We start from the raw sequence: 13590 nt of genomic DNA on the forward strand, positions 1-13590 counted from the left end.
AAGCTTCTACAAATACAATTCAATTGATTTAGTTTTGTGTAATGTTTGCAATATGAGAGACTCATCACTGTATATGACAGCTTTATTTGTAAACAAAAAAAATGGATTTTATTATACAGTTGCCACTATCGTTAATCAGTCTGTCCATCACCTCTAATTTGAAAGCCTTTTTTATTGGGATGCTCTAATATCAAGTTTACTGTACTGACTGTCAGCTGCTATAGGGAATGATGCCTTATGTGAAAAAAAATAAAATTACCCCAAACCCAAAATTGACAGTTTGCAGAATAATAAAATGTGTGAATCTCTTTTATCCCCATAATCACATTGTGACACAGACAAGCCCACATCACTAAGTTCATAATGCAAGAAAAAAAGCAATGCTAGTGCCAGTGGTAATGAAGAAAACAAAAGTAGTGCTGATGTATCCTTTTCCAACTTGTTTAAAATTAAAAGTAACGGTGTCAAACATGTGTCAGCTGTGTGCAATGCAAAGTAATCTATGTCTGCAGATCCTCATGACACATTCTCACGAAGTGAAATTTTGGTACATTAAACAACCTATTTTACAAAATAGTGGCAAGCAGTGAAAATGAAGAGGAAAACTTATACAACAAGATGCAGTTGCCATTCAGCAGGCAGATAATAAGCCTAAAAAATGCCTGTCCACCAACTGCATCTGAAAAATAAAACTGGCTCCCTCCTAAAAAACAAAATAAAATCATAATGTGAAGGAAAGGCTAATTTAGCATAGGATAAGTGAAACTGAAAGGCAATGCCAGATAGTGCTAAGACATTTCCCCAACAAAGTTAGAAACGTATGTGCTAACCAACTTATACAATGATATTATAGTTTCCTTTGTGAGAAACTTACAAGACCTGACATAACAAAAGACAGTTCTAAAAACAAAATGTAGAAAAGAATGAGAGGTGCTAAAGTATGCCACAATCAGAAGACGGAAGAGACAATGGTTTAAACTGATAACAGCAATGAATTTAATTAAAATGATGTACAAATAAACTTGCAGTGGAAGTGTGCAACCTTCACATATAAAATCACTAAATAAAAATGCTACTTAGACAGATCAAATGTAATATGATGAACTGTCACACTACAAGCATAAATCTATCAATGTATTAAATCCTTGGAAATATATCCTGATATAAGCGGAGCAGTTCCAAAGTGAAAATGTGAGGCAGACAAGTTAACCCGTGCATGATACTCATGCATTCTAGTCAAATCAAGCTACTTAAGGTGTTAAAAAGGGTCTTGTCATGCATTTGGGCCTAGCCCAGGCCTCCTCAGGGGAAGAGAGTTACTTCCCGATGCAAGCACACTTTTTTAACGTGGTTTTGTCCACGTGTCACCCCCTCATCATTCTTCTCCATCACCTCATCCTTCATTTTCATCGCCACATCTATCCAGATGTCTATCCAGACACAGGGATCTCTCTCAGCGGTCCTGAGTATCACACTCCTCTCGCTTTGTCACCCCCGGCAACCACCAACCACTCCCAACTGTCACTTCTCCTTCAAGAAATATATATATATATTTTTTTTAAATCTTTATAAACACTTTTAACAATTAACAAATTAAATTAACAAATTAAAAACATCTTAGTATACCAAATTTCAGCCCTTTCTGAGTTGTTTTTTCCACACACACTAAGAATTTAGTAGGTCAGTGTATAACTCTGCCCAGCAGGTGGCACTGCAGCATGGTTTTATTTTTTCCACACACACACACAGACAGACTAACACATGCCACTAGACATTTATATTATAGATCCCGAGCCTGAACGGCCGCACATGGGCCTAATCATCAGTGAAAAACAAATCTTGGGGATTTGTGTAGTTGGAGAGACAGTGAACAATGCTCACATACGAACGGAATAGTGACAGTGGGTCTCCACAATGTCTCCAGTAAAACAAGTGGTAAAACTCCTTGCTTTTCAGGTCCAACTGTATTACAGGGATGGTATGTATGAGTGATTATGTGATCACCTAGACAGTGAGAACAATAGCCATCTCTCTATACTTACAGCAGCAGACTTTCCATCAAAATACAAATAGTTGCAGAGGCTTAGGCTGTCTCAATATCAGTACCAGCAAGATGAAAGCAATTGAGTCAGAGTCAAAGTAGCATTCTTGTAAAATGATTGCAGCAAATGTTTTAAAAAAAAAAACACCTGACGCGTTTTCCCATACAGGATGGCTTCATCAGAGATATCCTGATGGTCTGAGGAGGAGATATTGGCCAATGAGGCCAAGTTTCTTTAATCTGTATCATTTTGAGAATTAATGACTTGCAGAACAGATATGGTTAGTAGTATGTTATTCTTCAAAGGTGAGAAGTTGGGATCCAGCAAATCAGATCCAATCGATATGTAATTTGCAAGCAACATTTTAGACATGCTAATTTTGCAGCAGTTTTCCCATTTCGAGCCAAAATTTGGGTGAATCGTGGCAAACAGAAATTCTGGGGCTTTGCAAAACCTTATTTGGGGATAAAAAAAACCTTAACTTTCAATGTATTTTTTTTATTTTTTGTCCCTTGAAGACAATTTTTTTCTCCGTCTTCATCATTTAATGTTTGAAATTTTTCCACAGGAAAATTCCAAATAAGCTCCTGCCACTAGGCAACATGATGGCACAGTGGTTAGCAGCGCTACACCATAATGCTGGGGTCAGGGGTTCAATTTAATCCTATCCCCATGTTCCCTACAGTGCTCTGGGTTTGCTCCCACTCCCCAAAGAGGTATATAGATTGTAAGCTCCACTGGGGCAGGGACTGATGTGAATGATTACATATTATCTGTAAAGCACTGCGTAATGTTTATTCGCTATATAAATAGCTTTTAATAAACAAAAACATAATATAGCAGCATGCATTGTGTCACCTTAAAAGTCAGCAAGTGGTTTGAATTGATTATTTAGTTTCTAGACCTTTTTGTGTTTGCTTTATTTATTTTATTATATACCATTTTATTTCAGTGCTAACACAGTCAATCAGTTTATAAATAATGATCGTTCAATAGAGGATGTTTTTGCATGAAAGAGAATTACCCATCACAATTACCTAGTAACTAATAGGAGTCTTCAAGAAATAACATGTGCACACAGCTGATACTGCATGTCGAATACAAGCACGACCACATAGCGTGAAGATTAGTACCACATGGAGGGAGGATTACCCCACACTGTGCCTTTGTCTTTCACATAATGCAAACGGCACTGGAACAAATAACTACATGAAGGTTATAGCCTGCAAAAACACTCATCACAAAAATTGCTGTGACGGATCTACAGGTTTTTCCTCATGTAAATGTGGTTGGTGGTTTATCCTATTGTCTGTTCTCTATGGAATGAGAGGTCATGGTGAAGCAATATGCTTTTTTGAGATGTACAATAGGATGCTTTATAACTCCTCTGGTTACTGTTAATGTCTATTTGTTTACAGTGTTTAGTTATTTTCACTAACTTGTGTTAACCATTGTAGTCAAGAAAATCATTTTAAAAAGAGAAAAAGTAAATATTTGAACTAATATTTTCTACATGCTAATAGGTATGTATATTGTATATATTTTGTTAAGACATGAAACGTATCACTTTTATAATACATGTATTCTTTTTTTTAACCATACAAAAGGGATATGCTAATAAAACAGTGTTTGTAGCCTGCAGACACATATTGATTTCCTTTTACTCTCTTACTCTTTTACATTTTCTGTTGTTTTATTGTTGTTGCCTGCAGGGCTGCCAAGAAGAATTCAGGGCCTGGGTACAACAAATTCATGGGGCCCCCCTCATAGTGAAGTAAGCCCCAAAATTTTTTTGCGCCGCCTTACGGCGGCGCAAAAAAGATTAGGTATGTGGTCATATATTCAGGGGCGTGGCTAGCCAAACGGCAGTGCAAAAATTTTGGGAGGTGCGGTCATGCATTTGGGGGCGTGGCAAACGTGCCATTGGGGCGTGGCTAACATAAAAACCACTAGGCTCTCAATTCGCCGGAGCGTCACATATGTTTAAGCACTCCTGACTTTCAGGACATCTACCACCACAGGGTAGTATACAAACAATGCAGTGTGTACACAAACAGTTCAGTCTTGGCCTACACCTTACATTGGACACAACATTCACCAAAAATTGGTATTGTCCCTACTAGAATCACAACATTTCACACACTGTGCTGCTCTCTCCTACCTGTTCTTCTCACTTTCTCCACCTGTGGCTGCTGCTTTCTTTAGTTGTGGCTTGTCCGGATCCAGAAATGTTGAAGGACCTATTTTGAAAAAAAAATGGCTACATTTAGAAAATTACAGCCAGCCCCAGCGTTAAATCAATAGCACCCACGATTAATAATTAGGCCTTCCTCCAGCTCCAATATTACAATAATGTGCCCCTTCATCATCGCCATGCCTTATGATCACACTGTGCCCTCCATGCTGTTTTTGCCCCCTTCATCTGGCTCCCCTTCATCAGACTATACTATGCTGCTCCCCCCCTTTTTCAATCCCACTGTGCCATGCCTCCCCCCCCCCCTTTGTAACCCCACTGTGTCATGCTGCCCACCATTTTTTAACCCCACTGTGCCATGCTGACCCCTGTTTATTAACCCCACTGTGCCATACTGCCCCGTTTTTTAACCCATCTGTGCCCCTCTCATTTTTTCACCCCCTCTGTCATGCTGCTTTCCCATTTTTTAACCCCTCTGTGCTCCCCCCTCAATTTTTAACCCCTCTGACATGCTGCTTTCCCATTTTTTAACCCATCTGTGCCCCTCTCATTTTTTAACCCCTCTGACATGCTGCTTTCCCGTTTTTTAACCCCTCTGTGCTCCCCCCTCAATTTTTAACCCCTCTGACATGCTGCTTTCCCATTTTTTAACCCCTCTGTGCCCACACTCATTTTTTAACCCCTCTGACATGCTGCTTTCCCATTTTTTAACCCCTCTGTGCTCCCCCTCATTTTTTAACCCCTCTGACATGCTGCTTCCCCGTTTTTAACCCCTTTGACATGCTGCTTTCCCGTTTTTTAACCCCTCTGTGCTCCCCCTAATTTTTTAACCCCTCTGACATGCTGCTTCCCCGTTTTTAACTCCTCTGACATGCTGCTTCCCCGTTTTTTAACCCCTCTGTGCCCCCCCTTATTTTTTAACCCCTCTGTCATGCTGCCCCCCCGTTTTTTAACCCCTTTGTGCCCCCTCATTTTTTAACCCCTCTGTCATGCTGCCCCCCCGTTTTTTAACCCCTTTGTGCCCCCTCATTTTTTAACCCCTCTGTCATGCTGCCCCCCCGTTTTTTAACCCCTTTGTGCTCCCCCTCATTTTTTAACCCCTCTGTCATGCTGCCCCCCCCCCCCCCCCGTTTTTTAACCCCTCTGTGCCCCCCTCGTTTTCCTCCCTTCACTTACCTTTTCTCCTCTCTTGGTCTTCTCTGCTGCTCTGTGCTCCAGACTGACTGAATGCTGGGCATGACATGATGACATCACACCCAGCATTCAGACAGTCTGAATAGAGCACAGAGCAGCAGAGAGGAGGGATGCCGGCTCCGCGATCAGGTGAGTATGTTTTTTTTTTTTTTTAAACTAGCCTGCTCCCCCCACCAACGACCGAGCCCCCCCCCCACCCCCCCCCCCCCCCCCCTCCGCCAAAAAAAAAAAAAAAAAGGAAAGGAAAAAAAACGTTTTCAAAAAAAAATTTTAAAAATTTAAAAAAATCAGCAGCGCAAGGGCCCGGGCCGGGCCCCCTGACATGCCGGGCCCGGGTAATTAGCACCCGCTCCCCCCCCCCTCTCGGCGGCCCTGGTTGCCTGCCATACATTTATCAATTCAGCCATGCTGCTTTGGGTGATTCTATATAATCTTCCACAATTACAATTTGGGGACATATTTATTAAAGCTCTCATGTAATAATAATAAAAAAGGTTATTACTTACCATATGGACAAAGGACATTGTTATAAGCTCTTATACTCAGAAAACACTAAGGGGTTGATGCAAAGTTGATCACAAAATGGGAGTAAATTACTCTTTAAAAAAAAAAATCAGCAGCGTATATGCACTTGATCACGATTAAGTTTTCGCACCTGCCCTATAGCTGATAAGCCTCCAAACACGTGTATGTGTGGGATTCTTTCTTACCCAGTCCCGCCTATCCAGGACCAGGCAGGTATATGTGCAAGAGTTGCAAAAGTATGCTTAGGTGCTTATGCGTGTCGCCCACTTTCTTGGCATGTGCAGAATGATTTCATGCAACCTGGCGTATGTCCCACTTTGCATCAATCCCTGAATATTGGCCTTGAATTCTGGTAAGGCAGCAACTGATGTCATATTCTCACCCACTCAATGACCTGTATGTTATAAAATCTGATGCCAGCATGCCTAATCAAAATTCAAAAAAGGTGTTTTACATGTGCTAACAGTTTATGGTAATGTTTAATTAAATATTTTTCCCAATTTTTATAATAAATAATGCAAAAAATAGCAATTTTTTAAAATTATAGCTGTTCCCTTTAGAACTGCCTAAAAGCAGCACAGACTCCAATTATCACCCTGCAGATCATGAGCCTGATTCATTAAGGCACGCAAATCAAAAATTACTTCTTTTTTTTCAAAAACACACATAAATTGATCATATGCACATCCTTATTCAGCTAGAGTCTAAAGATACGTCTGTTCTTGAATACGGGTCTAGGAATGCTCTGCTCCAATATGCAATACACTGAAGGATACGTCCAATACATATGTGGAATAAAAAGTCTCAAAAGAACAGAAACAAAGACAAATATTATATTAATGTTATGTGTTAATAATATAGTCATTAATGTCAAAACATTAAAAAAATATATTTTTTGGTCATTCTTTTCTTTTTATCCAATAATACATGTATTAGGATTTTAATGTCCACTGAACATAAAATGCATTTTTACAGTTACTCCTGATTGTAAACACATTTTCTAGCATGTATACGCAACCGGCAGGAATAGTCACTGGTGCTTACACTCGACCTGTAGGTGATACAATTGATTTGACAGAAAAACATCAAAACATTCAGATGCCCAAAGCTTGAGTCAGACACTGCGATGTACAATGTCCACTCTACCCATGAAATCGTAGGCTGTATTAAGGGTTTTTTGCGATCGTAGATGAATTGGATGTTCACTGGCGCATGGTCTGTTTCTGGACATGCGCAGAGCAATTTTACGGAAAATACGGCACTTATAAGCATTTACGTTGCTTAATGAATCAGGCCCCATACTTCTATATTTATTATGCTATAAAAATGCTTTCTAAAGTCAGTGCTATTTTATAGACATTTTCTTTAATAGAAAATACAATATAAATGTAACTAGCTTTCCCTGAAAATTAAAAGAAATGTATTAAACATAATGTATTCTATATTTATAATGAGGTTATTGCCTCTTTCTTGACCAGTGAAGAATACAGCACATGATAACTATCTTTAAATATTTCATCAAATTGAATAATCCGTTATCATCATTGTTGAATTCCATCCTAAGACTGACTTTTGCTAATATTAATTTAGCATCTAGCATAGTTTATTATTGTGTTACATTATGTAAGACAACCCCCTCCACAATTAATACAGTACTGACATCATCCCCTGTGGTTTACAAATATGGTTGCAAAGAACATATTGCATTGTTCATTGTCAGATCACCCTTATGTCTGCACAATATAAACTGAGAAATGGTTGACAAATGAGGCTCGGACTTAATACATGTAATCCATTCTGTAAGTGGTCTAAACTACTACTTAATGCCCTTACTATGCTTTCAACTCTTGACCCCTGCTTACCATGGCACTTTGCATTGAGAATTATTGTTTAATCAATAATGCACAATTGACCACTTTAGTGCAAGACAGGTTTGTTCTAAATTGCTGTGATGTGCAACAGAGGTCTACCATTAGGGGGAAATTGACACTTTAAATAGAAACTATAAACCAATATATACTGTCACATCCATCTTTTTGTAACCCTTTCTGCGCATTAAATTAAATATTAGAAGAATAAAGTAGATTTTAAACATGACTGTAGTTTTTAACATGCTGTAATACAGTCCATTGAATTGTAAATTTACAGAACCCCCCACCCCCCCACCCAAGCCCCTTTTTGCAAATTGGCAGCCATTAAAGATGAAAAGAACACTGAGCATAGCAGCCTTAAAAAAGGAGAGCAGGCAACATAATAAAGCCATTCATCATAGTCTGCCTAAAGTAGCAAAGCTCTTGTCAAGCTTGGATTTTACAAAAGATTTCATGGTCAATTAGGTAAATACAGGTATAAAATGAACCTAGTCCCGAAGATCAGAAAGCCAACTACTGATTATGTTTAATTTCATTCCCCTAAATCCCCAAAGTGTTTTTTCATTCTTTAGTGGGTTTACAATGTAAAGAGAAAATAGAAAGTAGGCAGTGTATAGTTAGATGCATTAAAACACTTTGTGAAGCAAAACCAATTAGCAATCCATTATACTTAGCTTATGTGAGGGTATAAAGAACTGACTCATTTGTAGCATTTTTAATGTAGCATACGCAGGGAATTGGAGGGGGATTATGATACTGGTGTGCTGAAGGGATATTATTATTTTATTTCAATGTGGGTGGTGTTTCTCATTATGTGCAGATTTTTGTTACACTTTAAGGTCAGTGTAATTTTTGGATGTCTATATATATACGCATATGTAATATTAGGTTGTTTCTATCACTTTTTTTGTCTCAAATTTGGTGAGGCTATAAAATACCCCCTAACATTCCCAATTTGAAAACTGGGACACATCACCACACCCCTGAATTTCCTGCTCCTGCCCCTGCCAAAGCCATTCACCCTTTAACTGCAGAATAAAAGCAGAAATTTTGGAGGGCAAGAAGAAGATCGCCAGAAAGGACTGTCACATTAAAAAACATAAATGGTGCATTGTGGGATTCTATTATAATAGTTTGGTGTAGTAGAAAAACATCTTCCAATTTACCATAGCTACCAGATTTCACAATTGTTATAATATACTATCTGAGCTGGTTTTGGCTAGTAAAGAAAACCCCACCTGTTCCTCAATAATATAACCCCATGCCGTCCCCAAGCCACATTCTACAACCACCAGCTAAATTCATTGATTGGCTCTAGTTTCCAGCACTGGCCAGGGAAGTTGGTGCTATTAAGTCATAATAGACAATTAGGTAAATATTAAATCTGTGTGTAACAACCCACATAATTCCCTTACAGCAAATATAAAACATCTGAAAATTTGTCAAGGCTAGGAGGGATTATTAAGGTGATGCCAAGAAGTGTCGTCTTGCAAAATACAGGGTTGTTTAGGCCATCTGCTGAAGTGCCATCTCAGTACAGGTCCTGGAACCATTGAGTTTAACTGTCATTGGCAGTTAGTTTTGTGAGTTTCACCCAGCATCCGTTTTAATACACTTAGATCAGGAACTCCCATTCCCAAAACTAAATAATAGACTAGTTATGACAAATGGATACTGGATGGAGGTAACTTGCCGGTATTTACACAACTGAACTTGGAAGCGAGGCATCTAACGCATCCCTGGTATTCACCAGGGACCCCCACAAGAAGGAATGGTCTCAGCTGCAAGGAAAGCACAGGTCGCGGTTCTCCGAGACAGTGACCAGCAAAGCATTGTTGAATAGATGGTAGTCAGACAGTCTGTGATCAACACCAGCCAGGCAGTTAAGAGAAGTGCTGGAGTAGCAGGTTGATCTGATACTCTGGCACACTAATGGTGCCAGAGTCAGCTTTAAATAGAAACAGGGCAGGCCCAATTGGATCCCCCCTGGTGGACAGTTATGTAATTTGACCACCAACAGCTGAGAGGAGCGCCTCCGTTGCCTGGTAACAAGGATGTGTGTTAAACGCATTTACAAAGCCATGCAGAGCCAGCCGGTAGAAGTTGCATCCCATTGTTAAGCAATGGGACACTCTCGGCCAGAAGATACAGGCGGCCATCCCCTAGTAGGAAGAGAACTGTGGGGGTAGCACCTGACGTCTCCTCGCCTTCTCTGTACTGAGAGGGGGCTGGAAGCGCATTTCCTTCTAAATTTAGTCAGGAGGCGAGAGGCATGGAGGTCCTTTTTGGATACTCATGATCTTTTCTGGGTATCATTTCCAGTGAACCAGGTATAGTGTTTTACCTCAGAGAATTCGAGATCTCAAGATATGTTTGACCTCATATTCCTCCCCAGAGATGGTTTGAATAGGGAAAGGACCAGTAAGTCCCCTAAAAAATTTGTTAAGAACCAGGAGTTTTCATAAAGATCATCATCATCATTTATTTATATAGCGCCAATAATTCCGCAGCGCTGTACAGAGAACTCATTCACATCAGTCCCTGCCCCATTGGTGCTTACAGTCTAAATTCCCTAATATAGACACACACTCACACACATAGACATATACATACAGACAGAGAGGTAGAGACTAGGGTCCATTTTTGATAGCAGTCAATTAACCTACCAGTATGTTTTTGGAGTGTGGGAGGAAACCGGAGCACCCGGAGAAAACCCACGCAAACACAGGGAGAACATAAAAACTCCACACAGATAAGGCCGTGGTCGGGAATCAAACTCATGACCCCAGTGCTGCGAAGCACAAATGCTAACCACTAGGCCACTGTGTGGAAGGTGTTGTGAATCTTGAGAGATGGAGGTAACTGTAGTTTGTAGGACACCACATTGCTATCCTGGGAGATACGGGAAGGGCCAATGAAGTGCGGAGCTAATCTCATAGAGGGGACTTAAGGTTGCTGGTAGAAAGCCATATCCTATCTCCAACTTGCCGACTGGGAAGGTTCCTTCGCTGACAATCAGCGGTGGTCTTATACAGGGAAGAGCACTCCGAGAGTCCAAAGCTGAGAAAAGTTACCGACAACTGAATTGGGTTCTGGAACAGGAAATACAGGAAGATCAGAGAAGGTGGGTAAAATAGGGTGTCTCCCAAAGACTAACAAATGGCGAAGCACCAGTGGATTCGTGTAAATGACTATTATGAGTAAATTCCGCCCAGGGAAAGTAATCGCTCCAGGATTGATGTATAGAAGCAATGAAGAAGTGATTTCTAATCCTGATTCACTCGTTCAATCTGTCCATTGGTCTGGGGATGGTATCCAGAAGAAAATTTTAATTAAATTCCAAAATTTTTACACAATCATCTCCAAAATTTGGAGACAAATTGAACACCTCTGTCAGAGATGATGTCATGCAGACAGCCATGGAGATGGAAGATGTTCTTAATTATAACACGCCTGCACACTTACCTGCTCCACGCAGGGGTTCCTCTCGGCATTTAATGCTGCATCCATCCGATGGTGGATTTCTCCTTATGTTACGGGAGAATTGCGGAAAGGTAGATCTCTCATAGATACTAGGCCCTACACAAACGCTCAGCCTCTTTTTTAATATTAGAACATTATAAATCGAAATACTTATTTGAAAATATTATTTTAGTGATAAGGCTTGTTGTGTACTGATTACTATAAATATTATATTCTATTTAACAAATGTTATTAAGAAGACAAATGTTAATGACTAAAGACACTTCACATAAAAATTATTATGACATTTTATCTATTTTTACATAACATACTTAACTAATATTGTGCTGTAGTTTACAGAATGCTTAAATGTTTGTGTGTTTAATTGTATTACACTGTTGTTACCCCTACATGGGTTTAATTTTAACTTATTGTTAGGATTTTTAAATTAGATGTATAATATTACAAAAATTTCATATATTTTTATTCTAATTACAGAGAAAACAATGAAACGTCGAGTAGCCTTCAATGCACATGGTTTGGGCCATCTGAAGATCAGTGCCAAATGCAAGGAATCCCAGGAAGGACACTTGGAGGGAGCAAGATACTCGTAGTGCCTGTCCTGGGTAATAACAGCGGTTTTCCATTCGTCACCCTGCAAATTAGATTGTAAGCTCCCCTAAGATCAAGTTTGGATAAAATCTCCATGGATACGATCGAACAATTCCGAGTTGACAGGATTTTGATCGTTATGGTATTCAACTGACAGTAATAAATGCAGTGTCTTAACGAACCATCCTTCTTTTTGACAAAGAATAAACTCACACCAACTGGCAAGGAGGATTTACGGATGAACCCTCATTGAAGCTTTTCTGAAATATTCTCAGACATACAGTAGTTTCCCTGGGAATCTTCTTACCAGGGACAAAACCAAGGCCAATATGGAGGTAAGTCATCGGAGGCTGAATTGCTGAAAGTGTTGTGGAAAGCTGAGTATGGCTCAGGTAACCTTGGAACAGAGGCAAGAGTGAGGCAGGGTAGGCGGGACTCGGCGTGAGATACCTGATAGAGTGGCAATGCTTGTTACTAATTGCCCCCCAGGAGATAAATTGAGCTCAGTGCCAAGTGAATTGGGGAGAATGAGTTTTCAGCCAGGGTAACCACAAGATGATAGGATTGACTGACTGTAGTAGGATCAGGAACTTGATCAGCACCAAGTGACATGTTCCTACCTGCAACTGAACGAAGACTGGTAAAACTGACACAAGGGATAGAACTGTTGTTGACTCTATTACCACCTACTGTGGGCAATGGAGACAAAGGTAGATGGAGCTTGGCTGCTAAGGCTGAAGAAATGAAGTTTTCAGTGGATCTGGAGTCCACAAAGATGAGTAAGTAATGGGGACATTCAGAAGTAGTCAGTGTTAGAGACATCAGGAAAACTGTTTTTTCAGAGAACAGGAAGTAAAAGACTCAGATCAAAGGATGACCCGCCCCCCCGCTATCGCCTAGGAGGGTGCGTTTCCCAGCCTCTTGGGACAGGAGGATAGTAGACTGGTGGCCTCTCCACAATTGAATCAGAGACAGCTCTTTACTTGCTGGTCCCTCTCTGCAGGAGTGAGACAAGAGGAAACCAACTGCATGAGCTCCTCAGAATCGGAAGGCGTAGTAGTAGATGGGTACTGGAATCCAGATGCCAAGGGTGGAGTAAAGCGACGACTTTGATCATTTTATTGTTATCTTCTCTTTGGCGAATGTCTAATTTCACAAAAAGTGATATCAGGTCGTCCAGGTTGGCAGCTGAATCTAAGGAGACAAGGTCATCTTTTATAGGGTCTGTTAACCTCTGTCAGAAAGTGACTACCAAAGCCTCATTATTCCACTTTAGTTCTAAAGCAAGGATCCGGAATTGAACTCCATATTGGCCCGCAGTGAGAGAGCCATAGTAAAGGGCGTACAAACTGGAGGCTGCTGAGGACACGGAGCCAGTCTCATCAAATACTTTTAGAAAGGTCTTAAATGAGATAGTAACATTTTACAGAATAACATCATCCCTCTCCCATAGGGGAGAAGTCCATGCAAGGGCTCGGCCAGAGAGGAGGGAGATGATATAAGCTACTTTACATCTTCCAGAAGAAAAACTCTCCGAAGCCAATTCAAACTGAATAGAGCATTGGTTGAGAAACCCATGGCAACTCTTAGGATTGCCATTATACTTCTCAGGGTTTGGAATACGTAGCCTCCTGGAACTGGAGGTGCTGACGGCAACAGCAGAAGGCGGTGAGGAGGTTGTTATTCGTGG

At 40.3% G+C, this 13590-nt stretch overlaps 1 protein-coding gene across 2 annotated transcripts in view; it reads right to left on the reverse strand.

The window, feature by feature from the left end:
* The window catches only part of DPYD (dihydropyrimidine dehydrogenase), an 816112-nt gene that overhangs the window by 234882 nt on the left and 567640 nt on the right, over positions 1–13590 (reverse strand). The gene's annotated exons all lie outside the window — the stretch shown is intronic.

This window comes from Mixophyes fleayi, chromosome 8 (genome assembly GCF_038048845.1).
Source record: "Mixophyes fleayi isolate aMixFle1 chromosome 8, aMixFle1.hap1, whole genome shotgun sequence".
Lineage (NCBI taxonomy): Eukaryota > Metazoa > Chordata > Amphibia > Anura > Limnodynastidae > Mixophyes > Mixophyes fleayi.